Source organism: Papilio xuthus, unplaced genomic scaffold (assembly GCF_000836235.2).
Source record: "Papilio xuthus unplaced genomic scaffold, Pxut_1.1 DF828258.1, whole genome shotgun sequence".
In the NCBI taxonomy this organism is placed as follows: Eukaryota; Metazoa; Arthropoda; class Insecta; order Lepidoptera; family Papilionidae; genus Papilio; species Papilio xuthus.
This window is the reverse complement of record NW_013530391.1, coordinates 1784974-1807607: the sequence shown is the minus strand read 5'-3', so window position 1 is coordinate 1807607 and position 22634 is coordinate 1784974. Positions and strand designations below refer to the sequence as shown.

Here is a 22634-nt window from a genome sequence, read left to right as displayed (position 1 = left end):
GACGGAGGCGCTGGCGACAGCTAATAAATAATAATTGTTACAAGTTTATGAACCGAGAAAAGCCCTGATTTCTATAAAAAAAATTATGATAAAATATCAATAAAGTTGGCACAATTTTAATTCTCTAAACAATGATTAGATTGATGCAAATAAATATGGGAAGTTTAGGAGTTTTTATTGAAAAGCTATTAGGCGTGTATCGATCTAGGCCGGACGTCAGGTGATTTACATCGCTGCCTTCGTAATTCGTTGCCCTGACGGACGTCCCGTATAAATCAATGTTGAACCCCCGTTAACCGGACATTTATCTCGGCTCGACGATAAAAAACTCCGCCGTCAGATGAGCGGCGTTGCAAGTCGCGTAGTCGCGTACATACTTATTGTTACGCCGCGCCGACTTTTAGTGACAAATATACATTGGTATTGCTTTTGTTTTTGTAATTTCACTTTAACATTTTATTAAGTTAAGTCTGCTACGTATAGTTAGTAGTGAGAATCTATCTTACTATACAATTAAGAAAATTGGAGTGTCTGTATGAAAAAAATATCATATTTCGAAAACGTGACGTATTTGAGTTGCTGATAACGAAAAACCAATTTTTAATTTTTTTTTGTCTGTGTCCGCTATCCGCAAATTCGCGTTTGTTCGACCGAAACTCCGAAACGGATGAACGGATTTTGACTGGACTTTTACTGGAAAGTAGCTTTAATATGCAGGAGTGAGAAAGGCTTGTTTTTTAATTTTACGTTGGTAAAGTCGCGGGCTACAGCTAGTAATAAAAATCTTTCGTTGTGCAAATACTGCAGCAAACTACTATAGTACTAAAATAAACATCAAAATATTTCATTCGCTACTTTTTTGAGTTTCATCACTAGTAAACTCACGTAATTATATTTTATAACAATGGTATTTTGCATTACTAAAAACAAATAATAGGTAAAACGAAAAGTAAAAAAGTAAAATTAATTTATAAGCAAACGATAAAAAAGCTGAAATTATGATAAATCGAGTGATATTTCAAAGTCGAGGTTGATTTAAGTAATGTAAAAAGATTGCGACATCCTGTATAATATTCATGGAAAGACATAATTTAATTCAGAGAGACGGCCGCGGGCGCGGGCGCGGGCGCGGGCGCGGGTTTCGGCCGAGCGAGATTAATCTCTTGTCTCCAAAAATATGTAAGTAATGAAATGAATGCTCCATTATGATTACGTAAATAACGTAAAATTACAGTACAGTTTCTAGACTTTATTGTATTCCAGTTAAATGTTTTTGTTTAGTCTAGTTTTTTTTTAAATTTAGTTGTCTAGAATCTGGGCAAGAAGCGGTACAGAGTACATCAACATAAGTAAAGGGCCAGATATCCTATCCTATCCTATCCTATCAATTGTCTTTGTTAAGTTTTCGTGTTTGATATATTAAGTCAAATAATAGGTATGCAGTTTAATATTTCTGTCTATATTACAAATATGAAACAATAATTTCAGGCGTCTAGGCCAGTATCGGAGAGTTACGAATTCTTAGAACCGCTGCTTTGGTAGTCACTTGTCAATAAATCATAATTATCAAAGGTTACAAGAATTAAACAGTTCAAATTTTATTTATAAATATTAAGTTTTGTTAGTAATTACTTTAAAAGGCTCCAACAAATAGCTTAATGGAGTTAACCTGGAAACGTCATGTCTACGTCGACCCTCTTCTAAGTCGTCGATTCTATTCGTTTTCTTGTGACGTCTTGTTAGGCTAAATTTTATCACGACTTGAAAAGTTTGATGTCTTAACGAAATGAGCGATTGAAGATTTTATTAAAACTTGCGTAAAATTATCGCAGATTGATTAGGGCAGTGAGTGGGGTTGTTGGTTTAGTTGTTTGTTGTTCAGTTTTATATTATTTTTGCTAAAAGGTTAAATTATTGACTATGGTTTGGGTCCTAGATTTTGTTAAAAGCAGTCAACTTTAAGTATTTGGTAGTACTTTACTATCAAAACTTTCAAAATGCGATCTTCACGAATGAAGAACAAAGTACTTGAGAGATATTTAGGAGTAAATCATATTATTTTATAACCTTAATGTCAACCGGCGGTCAAAGGGTTAAAACACGTGCTCAACTAAACAAAATGTAATTTGTAAATATATTTTGTGGAGTTGTGAGTGCTATAACTATAAAAAATATTCCAGAATCTTATATAATATTGTTAAAATCAACATGAAATTTCTCTTTTAAAGTAATTAAATTACGTATGCAGTCAAAGACACAAGAAGCATAAGGTGTAAATTTATTATATCCCTTAGTCTCCGCTGTTGAAGTCATTTTAATGAATATTTTATGTAAATTAAGAAAAATTTAATATTGCTCTTCCGTGAAAATGTTTTATACATTGAAATGCTTTCTGAAATTTAATTTCTATGATCTACAACTACAATAGTAATTTGTTAGCGATAATTGACTTCTTTTTAAAGGTAATCTTATATATAAAATTCTCCGTGTCACAATTATCGTTCCCATACTCCTCCGCAACGGCTTGACCGATTCTCATGAAATTTTGTGAGCATATTGAGTAGGTCTGAGAATCGGCCATCATCTATTTTTAATCCCCTTAAATGTTAAGGGTAGCCCCTAAATTTTATTTTTTAGACAAACACGCGTACGTAGTCGCGGCCGACAGCTAGTTTTGTTATAAAATGGGTTAAATTGAAAAATAATTGTTAAAACTCGATTCTCTAAGCTATATATTTCGTCTATCTAGCTTGTTCCCTGGTCTGTTAATATACATACTATTTATGGGTCCATGAGTATTCAATCTGCAATGTACGGCTTTAAATGTAGATTGAATATTGTCACTCATTTCATTGAAACGAATCCAATTTGACTGCATCGCAATTGAATTTCGTAAGGAATAAATAAGATTCCGACGTAATCTGGGGCTATCTCAGAACAAAACGACACCAGTTATTTGAGTGATAAAATTATATGATTTAGGGACAAAATTTCTTAAAATTTTACCACCCTTTCCAACCATATTGCGGGACGTATAGTAAGATGATATTTTATAAGCATTTTGTTTATTTTATAACGTTTTGTTTTGTAATTTTTCTTTTCACTGGAACTGTATTTGTATAAAATGTGTGATTTCTTGAAATTATTTAAAAGAGGTTTAAAAGAGGAGGAGGTTGCTCCTAAAAGGAGCAAGGGTTATATGATCAGCATCTTTCGTAAACATCTACAGCAAACGATGGACTTTGGATGCGATCCTAAACTTCAATGAAGACGTTCTTACATTTGACGTCTTTAAAACTTTTCTTATTAATAATTCTCATTTTCAATATGAAATTAGCGTGATATTTACAATTCTGAAATAATTTCGACTTTACGCATCTCATATTTCTCGTGAAGGATTTGGTTATTTCGTTCTGAAGTAACAATAAAACAAATCAAGGAAGTTTTGTAATAAATGTCGATACTGGTTTGTTCTGTAAATGCGGTCTCAATAATGAGTTTTATATTCAACCTGAAAAAATAAAATCTGAAAAGGAAAGTCTCCGAAGTCCACTCATTGCCAAACCGAACGGTTTCCTGATGGCTTCGTTGGGTATATTTATGTGAATGAGGGTTCAAAATAAATATTTTTAAATTTGGAACAATATGGCGGACAGCGGGTTGCCATAAATCTAAAGATGGTCGTAATCCGCGAACAACGTTTGGAATATTTTATGAAGGGTTGCCACTGCAGTTTTAAGGCTTGAATATATTTTACTGTGTGATTCTTTGTCCAAAATTTATGTTTATTGTACAATTCATAATTATTAATGTACAATAGCAAAAAAAGGGTTTCTATTAAGGTTGAAATTAAACATCAAATCCCAAAATGCGTGTATATGTAGAACTTCGCCAAATTTCCATTTTGTAGTCTGTAAAACGTGGAGTTATTTAGACGACGCCCTAAACTCGGTATAATAAGCCAACTGCATTACTTTAAGTAAAGAAAACAAACAAAAAAAAATCATCAGAGCTTAATCTTGACGTAAATTGGTTTGAGGAAAATCTGTTGATACCAATATCCTGTTTCGTGCCGGCGCAATAACAAATGTAATAAAAAAATATAATTTTCAATATCGGCTTACTGTTGGTTGCATTTCGAGTGGGAGCTTAATAATGGCATTGTACTAATGAGTTGGCCGCGTAATGGTAACAGTGCAAACGCATTAGTGCATCATTAACCTAAACGGTGGGAAGCAATCGGAATTGCGGGTTATATGAAGGAATTGCCGATTACAACTCAATAACTGACCTATTTGGCATGATTTTAAAAGCCATGCACTATCGCGAAGTATACTTAGGAGTTAAAGTGTTCGGGTAGAACAAAACTGATACCTTTAAAGATTGTCAGAAAATACTATAATAAATATATTTTTTACGAATGTAAAAGTTTATGGAGTCAGGTCTGTGTATCACTAGGAATATTATTTAAAATTAAAAAAAAACTTAACGAAATAGTGATTTTATCTGTGTTTCTATACTCGATTTGAAGTAGGTAAGTAAGTTAGAAATGTTTATAAAAATAGTTTCATTACTTATAGTTCGAACTGATATCGTTTACTTACTTTATAGTATGAATGCTCACAGCTAAAACTACCTAAATTTTATCACACTTCTTATAGAACTGATTTTACCTTTCTTATTTAAAAAAAAAAACTTTTTAAACATTAACGTGTCTGAAAAATCAAGCCAAAATTCTGGGCATAGTTCTACGAGTCGATATTAGGAGAAGTTTTTATCGTAACTTGGAAAATCAGATCTGATGTGGTAACAAACTGCGTAGCTGCGACGTCGCTTCGCCCCGGGACGCTTTTTAATTTTCCGCTAGCCCTCAGATTTATATGTTTTCACTTCGCCCGTCAATTTTCACCATTTTTTAATTTTACCGCCACGTTGGACCCGAAAAGGCGTTTCAATTTTCGTTATTCCTCCTATTTTATTCTTTTATGAGTAATTATTTAACCGTCGCCCGACGATGTCGAATGACCACGGTCATGGCAATTAACTGTGGAACATGGCCACGGCCAAACAATATTGTAGTCGAAGTTCCGTCACTTTGACATTTTGTGGTGTTGCCAACTTTAATTTAAAAGTTCCGATTGCGTTGAATGTCGAAACTTTTATGGAACGGTAGTTAAATTATCATTTATTTACAAATATTGTTCCAGTATTTGTTAGTTTCCAAATGATCTAAAAATTTTTATTACAAATATACAAATAAAACATACTATTTGCATTACTAGTTTCCTTAATAAATTAATAATATTAAATAATTTAGCCTATAACTAATTTTTGAATATCTTCTTCGAGGGTTTCAAGATTTACAGACTGCACAGGGAGGGATCTGCAAACATAAAGTTTCTAATCGACGGATCTTTTATTCTCTAACTCTGGAGATACAGCCCATTAGCTTTGTAATGGGGGAATGTTCGAAATTTATTTTATCATTTGTTGGCACGTGATGTCTTTGTTTAAGACGCGGCTGAGTGAACGAAAGCAGACGCTTCCTTAACGACGGTTGTAATTTACAGACTCCTCGACTTGGAGACTTGAATGCATATAGAAGTATTTTAGCATGTAAACTTAAGTTAAATAATTAACATTTTTAAGTTAAAACACAACCTAAGATAGGAATAAAAGTAGTTGGTTATACTTGCTGGGTTAGACAAAGTGCATTCGCTTCGAAGCGATTCCATAGGGAACTTCAAAATTGTATGGAAATGACGCGTGATAATCACGTGACTTATCCAAAGTTATTGTCAGTTTGACACATTTTTGAAGTTTGTTATGGAATCGCTTCGTAGCGAATGCACTTTGTCTAACCCCCTCGCTACTAAAATAAGCTCAAACTGTTACCGTTGTTGCAAATTGTGTTGGACGTGGAATACGAATGACCGCTTTACTAATTTAAATGTATTAAATTACTTGTATTTATAGCAAACGTTTAACGTCTGTGCCGGTGTTAGGTATTGTGGCGTTGCGGTGTGCTGTGAGCGCGGTGTCTGCCGGCCTCGTGTCCCGACCCCCACGGAGAGAGACGAATAAATAACAGACGAATGGGAATCGTCTCGCCGCGTGGGCAGAACGTTTGCAGTTGCTACAATGAAATTCAATACAAGGTGAGAATAATAAAATTATTCAAACCAGAAAACTTTAGTGGCTATAAAAGGACTTTTTTGAGTATAGGAGGTAAATTAAATGGAAATGTGATCACCATAATATCCCACCATCGTTGCGCATTGTCATCTACTAGCAATAGTTGCGAATGTGTTATCAACTTTATTTAAAACTAGCTGTCGTACGCGATTCCGTCCGCGCGTACTTAAAAAAAAGTTAATTAGTAGCCTGTGTAGCCAGACTATGTTCTACATTATATGTAGCCGTTCTGGACATACTTTCAAAAAAACACCCATTAGTAAAATTGTCCATGCTTTGACCACACTGGAATCTTTTTTCATGGTAGCATCAGTAGTAAATTTTATTCCTATTCATTCCTCTTATCGTCACGAGGAACAGTTTCCTTGTGACTATAGTAATTGACAAACAAGTTACAATTTGAAACTATATTATAGTATATATTAATTTCAAATCGCTTGTTAATTGTTAATAAATTGTTAATAATTGTTAATGTGTATATGTCTATAGCCATTTGTTCTTTTATTGACGAAAAGGAATTCAAACAACACGACTCTTTGCAGCTAAGCCAAGCGTTCCGTAAACGTAATGCAGTTGTTGGAGCTTATAAATTGAATTTAATTTACAAGACCCTCAACGAGCATGCTTCGTACAAAGTAAAACGGGAATATAAAGAACGCAAACAAACCAGTTGCTTTGCTCTCGGCTGTGTGCAATGAAAGCGACTACAAAAGTTGTGAAGTTGCGACATAAATCAAACCACGTCTTACAACCAGTTATAATTACACTAATTTAAAGGAATATGAACTTTAAAACAATGATTCTAGAGTCGTAGTAGATAGCAAATGCAGTGATGGAAATACGGAAGCCCAAGGGAAAGTGTAGTCAAGGAACAAAGATAAGTCGGGATTGTCGCGCAGCTCGTCTGCTAGGAAATTACAACTAGCACAATACAAAGGACTTCCAACCTCCTCCGAGCCTCTACTTTGAAACTTCCAGCCTTCTATCAGCTAAATTCAGAATACATTTCTAATAACATTTTTTGATAATATAATAGTAAACCATAAATGATCCTCCGAATAATTATTCCTTATTCACTCTTTCCGAAATTAATTCTTTTATTTTAGTTTTCCAAATTTAGAAATAAATGTTGCGACGTGATAAAAGTTCTATATACTCCACTTTCGCTTAAAGTTTTCTCGTTCGTACAAAATTAAAACTCTCATATTTTAGTCAGATCGGGCTTATACGGCGTCCGGTAATCCGATTTCATTCACCAAGTAATGAACACCATTAAACTTACAGATCCCTAATCTAAAGAAGGATGTATTCCTTTTAACCAAACATATGAATTTGAAACTTAAGTAAGTGCAATTAAGGTCTTCAATATCGACGTAATTTTTATAAGGGTAGCTTAATATGAAACGATAGATTATTTTATTATCAAGGTAAATGTAACTGTGTGCTAGCTACTTTAAAGTTGAATTTCGCTTGCATTAATCCTAGGCTTCAGCCCCGAAAAGATATGCCGAACCCCAGAGCAGACGAAATATGAGGATTAAATTCGTGTACTGCACTTAACAAGACTAATTTATGCGCAACTTGCCTGCACCATGCTGTACTTTGGCTTAACTAAACTAATTGAGAGGTAATGCTTGAAATTTAACGGCGATATGTTTTGTTTATAAATACATTTGCACTTTGGTTTATTAAATTTACATCATACGGAGGCTATCAACTATTTAGTGCGAAGTTTCGGCAACGATGAATTAAGGTCCATATTTATCGTGATAAATAAATTATGTATTATATCTATATATAAATACTTTTAATATCACTGAATACATCTTTATATATATAATTCTTCTGTGTGTGTGTATGTCACTGAACTTCTCTCAAACGACTTTGATGAAATTTTTTGTGTGTGTTCAAGGGGATCTGGGAATGGTTTAGATTCACAATTTTGTCCGCTGGACAATGTTTTTTTAATTAATTTTTAATTTATTAGTAGTTGTTGATTTTGGAATGTTTTACATTGGATCCGACAGACGGCGCTACCATCGCAGTGTTAAATTTTAAATAATATTCGAATTAAAGACGTGTAGACAGGACATCGTCTGTCAGGTCCGCTAGTTTACACTATATTACATTAAACACTCAAAAATCATTTCCAAAATCTGATTGGTTCTGAAAATTACCTGCAATTAGTTACACGTTATTTGTCCAACAAAATAATTTACAAAATATTTTTCATACAAAAAACAATTTTAAATTACGATGTTATATGAACCATGGAAATAAATCAACGTTAAATATTGCTATTAAATATTGAGGTTAAATAAAACGAGAAGATTTATGTGGAGTAAGATTAATTTCGCTTTTCTCTGCGGAATAGTCGATCGCTTGCTCATAAAATGGCTCAATAGAATTGCAGTTTTCGCTGAAACTTTTATGCTGATAAATATTCCTATTCCTAAAGGACGGTACAAGTAAGAAATAAACGCTCAAGTTTAAATTAAATTGTTAAAAATTTCCCAAAATCAATATTAGCTGCGAATTTAACTATAACTTTCAAAGTCCTAGATCTTTGTTCACGTCTTACTATCATCATTATACTAATACTAGCTGTTGCCCGCGACTCCTCCCCGCACATCAATGAAAAAAACTTTATAAGTATCCTATGTATTCTTCCAGACTATGTTGTACATCAGTGCCAAATTTCATAAAGATCTGTTAAGCTGTTCTGGAGATACCTTCAAACAAACATCCATCCATCCATCTAAACATTGGCATTTATAATATTGGTAACATAATTATCTTTCATTCTCTTCAAAACAAACAAAAATTGTAGAAATGTTTTTAAACAAGTTGTTATAGTAGTGGAAACTAAGGCTATTGTGCGACGTATAACATATTACTTGTTATAGGTTGCTCGATAGCTTTGCTTATAACTCTCCTTATGTGAAAACATCTAGTTTAAAAAGCGTTCTTAATTTCGTTATTATCTTATTCTAATATCTTTCTAACATTTTTATAACGTGAAATCGTACGCGGTTATTATATGTAGGTGCATCTTCGTATCTCATCCGGAGGCAATTTCACGCTACGTCTTGGTAGGCCCGTCTTATAATACGATGTCGCAGAGCGAATGTTAGGGCGTTGGAAATTTTTGCACTCATTTTATTCAAACAACGTATTACGTAATTCCCTTATGGTTGAATTTTTGTTGTCGTTTTATTAAGTCTTTGCCAATTCGGCGGCGATGGATATGGCTTTAGGTTAACATCTTTTTTATGGTTTGTTTTCTTTTCTTATGCAAATTGTATAATATTTTTATTTAACCTATTGGATTTACATAAATGTTAAGAAAAGACAATAAAAGAGTCTTATAAGAAAACAACAGAATAACGTATTATTTAACAGAATTTCAATATGAGGAATGGAAGTTTTATTTTGCGTAAGTTAAGGAGTAAACGGTTATGCTTTTAAGTACATTTGATATTCAAAGTCGAGACGTATTAAGATGAGGTGTTTGTTTTTTTAAATTGCGAACAGCGTCGACAGATTAATAACTCGTTTGTAAGAAGCTCAACAGGCCGCGAGAGCTTTCAAGTTTATTGTAAAGTCTTTGCTGAAAGGAGATTATATCTCCGTATACTCACAATATAAATAATGGCGGTGAAGTTAAGAATGAGTACGCAATTTAGATTTGACTTTTATTGACATTTTAATGCGACAGCTTCGGTGGTGTTTTGTTTTTATATATTTTTAATATGAAAAGAGCAATCGATTGTTTAAGAGATTCTTTGGGAATGATTATTTATTTATGATTAGTTGTGAGATATATATAAAGATTGGATATGAAAGTAATTATTTTACTAATATTATAAATGCAAATGTTCTGATGGATGGATGTATGTTTAAATGTATCTCCGGAACGGCTCAACGAATTTATATGAAATTTGGCATACATATAGAACATAGTCTGGATGAACACATAGGATACTTATTAAGCTTTTTTTTCAATTCCGCGCGGACCTAGTGGTAGGTGACAGCTAGTACATAATAATTTTATATCATGAAATGATTTAAAAAAATAGAGTTGTTAGCTCATTTAGTATTTTTAAGACATAAGTACTCCGGCTTATATTGGTAGGTTTTATCACAGTGAGGTATAATTACCACTAGTGTAGTTTTGTTACTATGTTCTCAACAATGAGAATTTACTGGAATGTTTCACACTGCAGCATATCCTCAGATTGTATGTTGGCATACAGAGATTAAATTCTGTACGTGGCGCTGCCGCCTGTGTGTTGTCGATAACACAAATTAATATTTTGTTTTCATTATTAAATGTAAACATGGCCGCTGATTTTTAGCACAAAATAATGTTTTTAACAATGATAACATATCACATTTTTATTACTGATTAGCCGTCGTCCGATACTCCGTCCGCGTGGAATAAAAATCTTATTTAGTTCCCGGTAATTATTCGAATTTTTCTCACATTTTAAACCTTACTTAGACCTCCAAGAACATTTCAAGACCAAGATAAGATAAATCCTTTCAGCTTATCTCGAGTTTTAGCGAGACTAACGAACTGCAATTGATTTTAATATATATGTAATAAATAAGATTAGTAAAAAAGAATTGAATTTATTTAATCATATATAACATTATATGTAAAATGTACTCTTTTGACTTTTAAACGACTGACTTTTGTTAAAATCTTATTATGATATTATTACAATTATAGAGTAGGCAAGTTTTATCAAATTTAATGTAACTTTTTAGTACTTTATATATACTAGATATATACCTATGAAATTGAGGTTTGGATGGCGAATAGGTAACTTTTCAATTATGCTAATTATAGGATCTTCGAAACTAATTACTTCCCAGAACTCAGAGATAGAGCCTTTATATTTGAATAGTTTTCAAACATTCACTACTCTAGTTACACTGATAGAGTTTACTTAATACTCGAGTTAGCTTCATAGTGCGTGTAAGAGAATAGTTTGTTCCAGACTTATCATTTATTACCAAGTAGAAGTCACTGGCTAATATTTAGTAAGTCAAAAGGTATGTTAATTTGTTGGTAACCAGTTTCCACTGTTAAAATACCTGTACAAAACATATTGTTTGTTTTTTCAAAGTAAATAAGATTTGTAACTTTTTGTCCGATAAGTGTATACCGGAGGCAAAATATGTCGTCTTCTCCTTCCCGCCATTTTCTTATGAGGGATAGGTGCGAAGACAAAGTTGATTTGGTAGGATGGGGCGTATAGTAAGGAGAAATATCCTGTTTCTGTGAGTCACCGCCACTGTCCATAAGAAGGCAACACGTTTGCGTATATCTGTGGGCGCTGTCTTGTTCTTTATCCATTGATATAATTGCCATTGAGGATACATCAGTAAAATCTTACTCATATCATAAATGCTAATGTTTAGATGGATGATTGTTTGAAGATATCTTCGGAACGACTTCATGGATCTCGCTGAAATTTGGCATACATATAGAACACAGTCTGGAAGACTACATAGGCTTATTAAGTTTGTTTTTAATTCCGGGCGAATGCTAGTTGATTTATAAAAAAAGTATAGTAAATAAATCCATGTAATAAATTTACGAAATGGATCCAAGTGTATAAGTGATTATGTCGCTGTAACATGTACTACTTATGGCCGCATTATGTGAGAGTTAATTAATAGCATATCCATTGTGTACCAACAACGGCTATTGTAAAGGTGTATCCAATCTCTTGGTACACAGTCATCAAGTTAAGCTGCCGCTCAAATCAATTTAAACCTGTATTAATATTGATATTATGCTCTATTTTATTTAATAACTAGCTATAACCCGCAACTCCATCCGCGCGGCATTAAAATAAAAACATAAAAAGTAACGTTTGTGTTCTTCCTGATGTTCTACATCTCTGCCAAATTTTTTCGATATCCGTTGAGCAGGTTTGCAAATACCTTCTCACACCTCCATCCATACATTTCATTTAGCTTTAAATTAGTAGTAATATTTGATTTAAAAGGTTATTTTAGTTAAATGAGATTTGTAATTCATAGGTAAACTAAAAGTTGTTATTGATCGAATATGCATCAAAATAGATTAAAAGTTAAGACTGTACATAGTCAGGTAACTTAACATAATAAGCCGCGGAAGCCATAAGCCAAACTCCTACATTGCACGTACTAACTATATTGTACTTCGAATAAACTTAAGCCGTCTAACTTCAGTCTGGCTTGTTTGGAAACTATTCAAACATAAAGACTTCATCCTCTCGTATATTGTTAGCAATCTTATAATTTATAATTAATTTGTTTGTTTTGTGTATTTTACAAAATGTCTAGTGGTCGCCCTCGACTCCGTTCGCGCGGAATTAAAAAACATAATTAGTAGTCTAGGTGATCTTTTAGACTATGTTCTACATCCGTGCCAAATTTCAGCAAAATCCATGCAGCCGTTCTGGAGTTACCTTCAACAAACAAACAGCCATCCATCCATCTAAACATTCGCATTTATAATATTAGTAAGATAAACGCGAATTTTTAAATAGATGGAAGGATGTTTGTTAGAAGGTATCTCCAGAACGGCTCAACGGATCCTCATTTAACTAGTATTTTACCTAGGTGAAGTTTTTTTAAAGTGTTATGCCATTTTGTCAGTTTTTAAAGTACCGAAATAACCTACTTTCTATTGTTCCATCAGTGTCGTGTGAATGTACCATTAGCGTGACATCTCTGCCAATAGTTTTGATATCTTGGCACGATGGCATGAGAAATTGTCTTCTATCTATCACGGATGGATTTCAACTTGTGATTGTAATGCCCTAGTTTTCTAGTCCTTCAGGTTGCTATAGATATCGATTTTAATATTATTATTCATCAATAAATATTGAATTATACTCTAATTTTTTTCTCGAAATTACATAGATTTTTTAATGATGATTAGATCTGAATTCGTTTAAAGTTAGTCTAGTAAAATGAATGAGGGATATGTTATTTCTTTTTGTAAAAGAGAATGTTGGCAGAACAATGCCGTTACAGCGGCGATTTGTCGGAGAGTTAATTAATTCATCCGTACCTTTGTTAGTTAACAATGTACGGCCATTGTTATTGTGAGCTAGCTTCCGTACATGTATCGGTAGACCGGACAAGTTTATTGATTCAATTATATAAGGAGGTTCGAAAATCATATGCTCATGTAATTTAACTTGATCGGCATAGAATCAATTGCTTTTTATTTTGTGTAACCTTTAGTTTCTATTTTTCATCATAATGTGTGTTTCTTTCTACAATTTTCTTCAACTGAAATAACTTCATGCGTTGCGTGGTTGACTATGGCCTAATTACCCTTAACTTAGGGTACGCTCCGAGCCTCTTGGTGGGGACGTATAGTGAGCTGATGATGATAATTGCGTTGTCGATTGTAACTTGTAGGCGGTGTTAGGATATCTATTTTTAAATTATTCTATTGTTTCAAATGCCATCCTGTAGCATACAAAATTTTAGATCAAAAAGTAAATAAATATATTTCAAATAAATGACACAGTCTAAAGCACACATTACTTGCTGCTTTAAGATATTTACTCTGTAGCAAACGAGCAGCGTGCGGGGTGAGGGGGCAAGGGCGGGGGAGGGCATTGTTTGATCGGATGAATTTTCATCTATTTGCGTAGAGCGGTACTGTTTCCCTTCATTTGGGGTCTGTTATTTGATGATACCGCCATTTGGATGAATTATTGAAGCGCTTGTGCTCTGCGCTTTTCGAAACGTTTTACGAGCAAAATTGACTATTAATTAGTTAGTATTGATACATCTTCTTCCTTGTTGTCACTTAACAAGGAAGATATGTGTAGTAGTTAAGAAAAAATAAAAGTATTTTTTTAATATATCGGTAATCTATCTTCCAAATTCCATACAGTTCCGTTTGAAGGTTCTTGAGTTATGCAGTACAAATTTACATATTTATAGTATTAGTAAGAAGTAAGACTAATCTCATCTTTATAATAATCTTCTGTTTGTAAGTTACCTATTCATTGCTATAGAACATTTAGAGAAATTACATAGAATCTGGAGGTACAGGATAATAGAAAATTTCTCACTGACCGCAATGCGCAGTCATTGTAATTTTTCTTTTCATTCCGATCTAAGATTTCATAGAGCTAGGAGCCAGTAGTTAATAACTGCTCCCATTTGTCTATTGTTCAACGATATTACAACTCCGATTGGCTTTTATTCTGTGACCCAATTAATTTCTTATGAAGATTTCTTTAAAATACGATGCTTAAATAGTGGTATTATAACTATTAAAAAATAAGAGTGACATACAAAAATTAAATTAATTGCGGTTTAAAAAAATCAAGTCGTAAAAGTAAAGTTATTGCTCCCTTGTGTTGTAGCAGCCGCTACAGATATGCGAGAACCTCATTTTTTACAACATTTATATTTTTATAATTTTAAGCGCTCATTGCGCTGCGGTCAAACGGGCTGCTATTAATTGCCACTGTAATATGTTCTTTTAACTTCTAATTACCATTTACTGCCGCAAACAAAGAAGTTTACGACCAGTCTGATAAATGAGATACGATTTTAGTTATATAAAACGTTTATGAAAATTATTAAACTCAACAAAAAATTTACGCGTAACTGTATAACAGCCGTCACTTTTGAGAGCGGAATTATAGCAACTTCATTCGAAAGCTTACTGTTCTAGCGCCCTAATCTCACGTAAGCCTCCCTTTGTACTGAACAAGGTAAGCTGATCAATAATTTAGATAAATGTCGGCGCATCAAACGAACCGAGGGCAAGGGAAATAATATGAGGGTTGTTTTAATTAATAAAACTTAATCTCGACAAAAACAAAACATCTTGATTGATCAGATAAGATCTGCGGTCATGTTAGAAATTATACAAAGAGCAAAGACAATCCTTAACTGATAATAAAATGTCTCTACATAGAGTAAGTAGGCTTCAAACAAAATGAGACTCCACAGAAAGGCCGGCAATTTTAAAACATATTTGCAATGTTTTGTATTGGTTGACGAGGTTCATGGTGATGATAAAGATTAATTCAATTTTCACAAATTCTTTCTCTTTGTGTGAATGTAGAAAGCTTATAAAACGTATCGCATAGATTGTATAAGACCAGTTACTGTGGACTGTAGCCTTTGTTGTGTATTGCAGCGGTGGATTTAAACAGGTCACTGCGTACAATGTTTGAGAATATTAAAACTATATAAGTGGCATAGATGTGCAGTTTGGCACTGTAACTAAGTACTAGCTATTGCGTGCGACTTCCTCCGCATTGAATTGAAGAAAAACTTAATGAGTAACCTATGTGTTTTTCTAGACTATGTTCTATTGTGCCATAGTTCGTTAAGATCCGTGAAGCCGTTTCGGAGATACCTTCAAATAAACATCCATCCATCCATCTAAACATTTGCATTTATAATATTAGTTTTACTAGTGGATGTTGATGCAATTTATGTTTAGAAATTGCATTTTTTAACAGTTCAAAACTATCATGGTTTGAATTTTCGTATCGGTATGATGTTTGATACGTTTTATTTTTTTCGGTCACTGTCACGGCGAGCGGGTACGCCGCGATGTGAGACTTGTTTTTTTATTTTCACAGGCAACTCGTTTAGTTACGGATCGTTGCTGTCATTTCAAATAGATTCGTTTGACAAAATACGACACTGACGGACAACAGTTTAGATTTATTTTTCATTTAACACCGAGCTGCTGTTAACAATAAATGTCGTAATACCTAAGACCTATCTGTTGTGTATGAGACCGTGGGACCGTGGGTTTCTAAGAATGAGTTTTGTCAAATATAATTACGTGATGTTTTCTACAAAGGTTTTGGTCTCAGAAACCAATGTTAATACAACTCAGTTTTCTGTTTCGAAGTGTTCTTTATAAAACTAGGTTAGTGTACACACAATAACATCGTAGAAACATTCAATCTCTTTCTATCTTAAGGTTACCTATAGCGATATTTTCATTTCTCGTTACAGTTGGAATGTAGGAGGCCAGATCTATGCATCGAGTGGATCGCACAAAGCCACTGCTGACAACTGTTCGTATTGTCGGTGCATTGTCGGAGAGCCGCAACAATGGCCCGCTCTCTCACTATGATTAATGGGTCAACGCTTTACGTCCACGTTGTAAAATATGAAAAGTTATCTTAATGTTAGGTTTTTTGTTTAAAATGTTTACGCTTGATGGCAAGTTACACGGGCATAGTATTCAAGGTTTTATGTCATCTGTCTGAATTAAGTGACATTCAAAACTTTTGCGGTGCAATGCATTTGAAGCATAATCAAACTAAAGTTCCAGTTAACTAAGCCAATAAATAAATGTTATTGAAATGTTTACATTAATTCCAGTGCAAAGTTTATTTAACTTTTTATTTAGCTATATTTAGTAGAGTAATAAATATTGTATTCGCGGTTGATGTTTATATATACGATCTTTTGTTATGTGAAATATAATATCTCGTAGAGGTTTTTACGACGTCGGAAATCTTTCATACGTGTAGTCATATATCGTTTTAATAAATAGGTCGGCTTGTATTCCGTGCCCCGCGATTGTGGATATTTCTGCCAACATTTCGCATGTTACATGCGAATTCGTCTACACCGCAGTTCTGTACATCTCATTATGTTTACATTTACAACTATACGACTCACAATGTCCTACTTTCAGTTGCATGTTACTGGCAACTGATAGAAATCGACTACCATGTTATATTTTGAATTTAAAACAATTTTATGACCCTACAGCTTTAATCAAAGATTGCATAAAACGTTCAATAGTAATTTAATTTTAGTATGCGTTAGTTATATGAGCGTCAATGGCTTACGGGTTAAATATTTGACTTGCAATCCGCAGGTCCTGGGTTGCAATCTCACCATGTACCAATGTGTTTTTAAAATTTCATGAAGGAAAACATCGTGGTGCAACCTGCGCATATTTAAGAAGAGATTTAAAGATACATGTGAAATCAACCCGTAACTTAGGGTAGGCTCGAAACCCCTCAGTGGGGACGTAGTAAGCTGATGATGATGACGATCCATTCATTCTTGCACACTGAAAGTGTTTTTAATTATTTTTTTATGAAAATTACCGAAACATATCCGTAGTGTAGTGTACGTATACCTTAGGATTTCATTTCTCTTACAGTAATACTTTATTATTACTGTTAGATAACAATGTCTGAAAGAAGATAGAAAGCAAAAACAAGGCACTGTGCTACTTGTAAAGTCAATTAGCAATGTAATGCAGCAAATTTGACAAAGAGAATGAAAATACTGTTGTTGATGTACTGAAACAGTACAAATAGGCAGCGTAGCAACATAGGCCATTTGTCACAGAGTAAATTAATACTGCACATCCTTTTGTTGAACGAACAATGAATGCATTGTTCATTTGATCCAATCTCCTTCATTTTGTACTGCATGGGAACAGCGTTGTACGTCGTTGTATATTCCTTGTGTGACTTTTATTTGGTTACAAAGTGCTTTAATTACTCGGTGGATTTGACAATAGCCTTATCTGAGCAAGATGAGTTCGATACAAGAGCAACTACTTTGATTTTTTATACTTGTATGTTGATTGAAATGGTTCCTGATTTGAAAAAAATACGAAAGTAAATCAATTCATTCTAAAATATTAACAATGTAAAATACGTTCATCGTTCATATTAATATGTCTTTTATTATCTTTTATTTGGCCTAAAGCATAAAAGGTTAAGTTCGTGTTCTGACGTAGTACTTTGCGAGTTGGTGTCGTTAATTTTGGTAATAAATTAAAGAGACCGCCGCGGGCGTCAACAAGCGGGCTGATGTAACGTTCATTGCGAACTGTTTCAGATCGTGCCCTAAAGTAATTTCCAAATGTTATTTTCCTTGTATCTTAAACACCTCTATAATTTTCGTTTTATTATAAATTACACAGCTTAAATTTATATATTATTTGAGCTTATTTCTAACTTTTATTGTACTGTAACCTGTTTCTTTCAAGATGTGTGTTTTCTGTATTTACGCCGTACTGTTCGAGCGCTTGTATAGTCAAATTAAATAAAAAAAATGTTACTACAGTTTGAATATTAACTCGTATTGAAAGAGTTTATAAAATGCGACAATTATTTAAATTGAAAATACACGTTAAGTCAAATAGCGTCGACTACTCATCACTCAGTTTGATTGTGTGATATATGAGTAATATGAGTCTTGTCACTTGTAAACATGTCACATGCGCGGTGACAAGTGGGCCTCATCTATCCAATGTAACGTCACATCAATGTCGCCTGTCACACGATGACCTATTTGTGTCCGCGGTGAAAAGTAGAAAAAGTTTTATTTTATTGAACTTATTTTAATATTTTACTTAATGTAAATATTAGCAGATATGTTTATCCTTAAGTTAATAAGCATAATTATTTCCTAACAAAGGTGTAGTAACCATTGCCAAAAAAAATATAATATTGTGATATTTTAGTATAATGTCTTTTAATACTTAAGCTTAATAGGGAAAAGCATTTTTATATGCAATTATTTTTAGTAAAAAATATGTATATAACCACAAAATTGTCAGGATATATCAGTACATATCTGTACATGTTAGCCTAAACGTTAGTGTCTGGGACGACAATTTACAGGTTGATGAGGACTATAACGTACCCTAATGGGATATTTTGGCTGTAGTTAACATAGTTTCCGCTAGATTAAACACTTAATTTGTTCGCTTTAGATTATGCTAGATGTCCAGACTAAGCTAAACACGTGTATACTGTCTGTTATGAGACAAGTTGGTATTTAAATGGTTTGATTATATTTGTAAATACGTCTACAATGTTATAGAGAACAATGCAATAATTATTAACTACATTAACGATAGAGTATTATGTAGTGCTACAACTTCTACGCCGTAGACCCATGCTACGGTGTTAACTATCCGGATTATTTTTTAACGTTATTTATTTCCAAAATAATGTTATAAAGGACGACGTTCTGAAATGTCTACACACTTTAAAGTGATAGTTACGATTAATCAATTTCTTCTCTTTCAAAATTATAATGTTTTATGTTGCTTTAAATTAAAATATCTAAAGCTTGCTTGTTCATTTTAAATTTCCAGATTTCGCCTTAAACATATAAACATTTTAACAAGTCTTAACATTTTCGCGAACGTAAATCATATAAGATGTTTTTATCAGTGAAGAAAGTTCATAAACTTTATATACTGCTGTAAACAAGTTGTGCGAATTCCAGAGTTACGACAACCTGAACGTATGATAAGAAAAGTTACGAATTTTTAATGCGATGAAAATATACGAAAACTATATTTTACTATATTTCGCTAAATTCATGAAAACATTGTTAATTTTTTAATTTATTCTGTGCGTAAGAAAATAAATTGTTAATTTTGCAATTTGATTATGAAATATTTTTTTTTAATTACTGTAACAAATATCTTAGTTAAAGACGTCATATTTACCCTTGGTTTAGTCATTATTAATTATTTCTTTAGTTTATCTAGAGCCATATGTACTACTAATGTTACGACGAAGTTTAACTTTGTAGAATTGAGGCTACAAAGATCCACGTTGTTGTGTATTTTGCTAAAAATGAAAGAGAATGCCCGGAGCGAGTTTACCTTAGAAACGGAGAAACCACCGGCTTTGAGATAACATTATTTCTGGCCAACTTTCAAAGAGTATCTTTTAGAAATACACTGTAGTCTTTGTTTTATTTAAAATAATTTTCAGTTCAAATGCTTATGTGAACTGGCACAAGTAATAGGTTAGATGTTATGTACTTTAAACCTTATTAATATTGCATTATTCTATTAGTATTTTATTTTATTCTAAATATAATTTTACTTTAGTTATATATTTTAACATTAGGTACTTTACATTTTTTCAGTCGACTTTTGGAAAAATAAAATTAGCTACTTAACGTCTTAAGACGATAAAGTGTTTATTTTAGTGTCTACAATAAACTATAAATAACATAAGTGTTAAAAGCATCGACAATTAAATGCACATTTCCTCTTTGTTTGTCGACCATAAATATAAGCTTGTAAACTTTCACTGACAACCATTTTGCGCATTCCCATTGAATCTAATTTGGAGTGATGCGAGGCACAGTCGCAGACCACAATTACGTTAGTGTTGGGCGACATAAATTTGGCAATTACAGACTCGATGGCAAAACATGGCCGTTAAAATGTTACTTTTTCTTAACATAGATTTATGCTATTTTTATTAGCGACAAAAAATAGTAAAAGTGTTTTTGTGTATCATATCAATAAATATGTGTAAAAATAAATTGATAAATTTACACTTATATCTATCTATTATCATAATTGTTAAATTACAGCGTCTACGCCGTAGAGCTTTGCTACGAATAGGAGTTCGTAAAAGCCGTACAAGAAATAAATATGATTTACAATAGTCTTGTAAAATTGATGTCATAATAGACCAACGAGACAATCATATGATAAATTAATTAATAAATTCCCATTAACATTATTTTTAACGATATAAAAGATTCGCTGACATTTAAATATTTCGCAGTAAGTCATTGATAAAGTACTACGCTCGCGCTACTTATTCTGTACCGCTGTTCTTATAATAATGCATTCAAATAATAATAAATTACTAGGTCACAATATGTTATTCTATATTAATAATATTTTGTTGAAATTAATTCATTGTTGTTCATGCAACATTTTAGGCACTCGAGGAAGGAATAATGCCGCTGGCGACACGGAGACGGCAAATGTGCCAGATATTTTAACTTTCTTATAAGAAAGCTACAGAAATATTATTTGGCTTCGCGCAAAACACTTTTTGCACTATCTTTCTAAGGCAATTTATTGTTTGTTTTTACACGACTACTACAAGTCATTATAAAACCATTATCATTAAAATAAATGATAAATAAAACATTAGTTTTTTCTCTACTTTTATTTAAATGAAAAATATATTTATAAACCTTCAACAAAAAATTTATATTTTTAATTTTGTACGGAGAGACGAAAGTTTTCGACTTCCGTCCTTTACGTATTCATATTTAATAATGTCTAAAAATGTGTTTACGTGTTGTATCGTGCATACACTATACATAGACATTTATTATCACGTCAGGTAATTTCGTCCTCTCCAAGGAAATATGTTCTAAAGTATAATAGGAAGGTTTCGCCTTGAAACCGTTTCGAGATGTTTTATGGCCCCAATAAAATATCATCGGCGTATAAATCATAGAGTATTACACTGTTACGACTTTGGAAATTGCTTGTTGGGTGCGCGCTAATTTGGATATAAAATGAAATATTTGTAGAGTAAATACTTCAATTAAGTTATTTATGCAATAAATATATTTGTTATATGTTGCCTGCGATTCCGTCAGCGCGGAATTAAAGAAAAAACGTAATTAGTTGCCTATGTGATCTTCCAGGCTATTACGCATCTGTATGTAGATACCATGTAACGAACATTCATTCATTTATCCAAACATACGCATTTATAATATTAGTAAGATTTATTTCCAGACAAAATTAGGTTGCAAAATTAAAGATATTTTCGGAAAAAAGGCTTACTTAGATAAAAGAAAAAAATAACTAGGCTCCTTTTGCTTCCGTATGAGGACAATATTACGGAAATATAAGTTATGTTTTATAGCTAATTTTAGAATGTTCATTTTATGCTAGTACGAATACCTGTCGTGTGATTTTGAATCGCTTGTGTACGTTGTCCATTCCATCTAAAGGATATGCTAAGGTATTAAGGCACAAATCATTGCTCGGAGCGTGCGGTTGGCGCTATTTGCGGCCGAGTGCGCTGTCGCATCACTTATTCAGAGCGCTTTATCGCGCGCCGTCTGATGTCTTCTTGCTTAATTGTAGACCAGACTGACTTACTGTCAGGAAAACTTTATACTCTCTGTATCAAAAGTAGTCTGCGTTCTCAAACTTTCTCGCCAGATTTATACACATACAAAAGGAACACATGGAGTTATAAATTTAGAAAGTTATAGCAATTTAAAACTCAGACATGTGGTAAAGTACACGATGTTTATATTTTAACATAGTTAAGTTATAGGGTAATTATGTTTAGGGGTATATGACCAAGTGCCAGGTAATAATTATTCTGAGATTTTTTTTAAAATAATTACGATAGTAAAGCGAAGTTAACGTACGAGTTCCGGGAGAGAAGGCTGCGATGATATGACCATGTAAGGAGGAGGCCGCCGGACTACGTCGGCTTGCACTACAACTTTCCCTCTCTGGACGCAGATCCAGAATATTAGTAGTTTAATTCAAAAGCACGTCTGCTTTTTCATTTCACATTATAGATAATCTCGTTTTTATTAACGTAAGGGCTGACCCTTTGTCTATTTGCTTGTTAATTAAGGTAAATGAAAGCTCAAGTAAG

At 33.0% G+C, this 22634-nt stretch overlaps 1 long non-coding RNA gene across 1 annotated transcript in view; it reads left to right on the top strand.

Moving 5' to 3' along the window:
• LOC106113509 (uncharacterized) overlaps positions 1-22634 on the top strand; it is a 43798-nt gene that overhangs the window by 508 nt on the left and 20656 nt on the right. The window contains exon 2 of the long non-coding RNA XR_001227664.1: positions 6006-6158. This is a non-coding gene — a long non-coding RNA (uncharacterized LOC106113509). The remainder of the gene's footprint in view (positions 1-6005; positions 6159-22634) is intronic.